Source organism: Cicer arietinum, chromosome 4 (genome assembly GCF_000331145.2).
Source record: "Cicer arietinum cultivar CDC Frontier isolate Library 1 chromosome 4, Cicar.CDCFrontier_v2.0, whole genome shotgun sequence".
Lineage (NCBI taxonomy): Eukaryota > Viridiplantae > Streptophyta > Magnoliopsida > Fabales > Fabaceae > Cicer > Cicer arietinum.
The window spans coordinates 18352881-18354579 of record NC_021163.2 but is presented as its reverse complement, the minus strand read 5'-3'; the positions used below and the strand labels follow the sequence as shown (position 1 = coordinate 18354579).

At 27.3% G+C, this 1699-nt stretch overlaps 1 long non-coding RNA gene across 1 annotated transcript in view; it reads left to right on the top strand.

Annotated features, from left to right (window-relative positions):
- Positions 1 to 626: 626 nt before the first annotated feature.
- LOC113786190 (uncharacterized) overlaps positions 627 to 1699 on the top strand; it is a 3561-nt gene continuing 2488 nt past the window's right edge. Inside the window, exon 1 of the long non-coding RNA XR_003472339.2 lies at positions 627 to 811. This is a non-coding gene — a long non-coding RNA (uncharacterized lncRNA). The remainder of the gene's footprint in view (positions 812 to 1699) is intronic.

Genomic DNA, 1699 nt, shown 5'->3' with positions numbered 1-1699 from the left:
GTCTTCCCTAAAGTAATCTAAATAGCGACTTCTTATTCATTGTTTCTCATCGATGACGACTAAGTCGGTCACGAACTCGTGTATGCGAACGGCAAAACTTGGGTTTTAGGATGAACTTTTCTGTTAGTTTTCCCCATGAGGGGAAGTTTGTGAGTGATTTGGTTTTGTATTACATAGGCGCGCAATGAGCATGTGGTCTATGTGATTGATGTCGCCTATAAGACTCTGAATTTTCTAAACTTCAATTTATGCGATTTTATTGTTTTTGTGTGTTGAATTGCAAGTTATTAGCCTAATTTCTATTTTGTGAAATCAAGTACCAAAGTATAATTTAATTACGTTACGAAAAAATTATTACTGAACAAAATTTTAAAATGTTACTTGTTGTTGATAAATTCATCTGTCAATTGAATTACGACGATAGTAGATATTTTTATTAAATTAGATGATGTAATATGTATAAGAGTGATGAGATGTGTAATGATGATTTTAGTAAAATATTTTATTTATAATAATTTTTTTTCTTTTTGGTAAGTCAAGAATGAAAAAAAAAAAAAAAACCCTCTTTGTTAAAGCCAATATTGACCAAGCCCCCTCTTTTCTCATTTTTTCTCTTGTCAGATTTCCTCCCCCTCTATTCTTCTTGCTTTTTCTTAGATAAAAGCAAAAACAAAAAAACAGAAAGTGTTGGTGCTCTAGAGTTAGTGGACTATCAAGTGATTTTGTGAGAGATTGAGAGGTCTTTTCGAGAAGTATCCAAGAGGAGAAAGTTAGATCTTGGTCTTGTGAAGTTAGTGGTCTTCTTAAATTGGTGAGTTCCACTTTTCTTATCATCTTCTTATGCTAGGTTGAATCACCATGGGAGATGGGCAAACTTCCAATTTTATTCTTGAGAAATCAAGTGATCTCCATGATTTTTGTTAGATTCAAAAAAAGGACTCATGTGTTCTTATATTTGGTGCTTGTGTTGTTGTTGTTGTTATTGGTGTTTTAAAAAATAATTAATCCTTGTTGTTAATGTTGTTAGTAATGGTTAAAAAAAAATTGATTTTTGATGTGTTAAATTTATGAAAAAAGTTTAAATTCTAACTAAGTTAAAGAGTTTGAACAAAAATTTAGATAAAAATTAAAATGTTTATAGTTAAAAATATTATTCTTTTAATTACTCTTGAACTGAGTTTAAAATTTATTAAGAAAATATTAAAGTGTTGAGTTAGAATTTCATTTTTTAGATTCCAAGTTTCATGAATTAAAATACAAGTTTTGTTGATAAAAAAAGAAAAATAAAATATTTAATATATTTTGAAAGGAATGAAACTATTTCAAATAGTTATAAATCTGAAACTAGACAAATATTTATTGATGTTTTTGTGTGGTTATGTTGTCATGAGATAAATACTTTGTTTGAACACTTAATCTTTAAAAATGTAGTAGATCAAACTTGTAGTTATTTGAAAGAAAAAAATGAGTCATGGTAATTTTTTTTGAAATAAAGTGGTAAATGAATTATTGTGGGTTATTTTAATTCAAAAGTATTTGAGTGGTAGAAATTTTATAAACTTTAAAGAAGTTAGGAAAAAGTTCTCTTGTGATTTTTATGGCGGTATAAATTAAAATTTGGAATTGTTTAAAGTTTGAAATCACAGGAGTTGTTGTCCTTGATTATTTATGGATTTTAAAAGAGTGATATATATATATA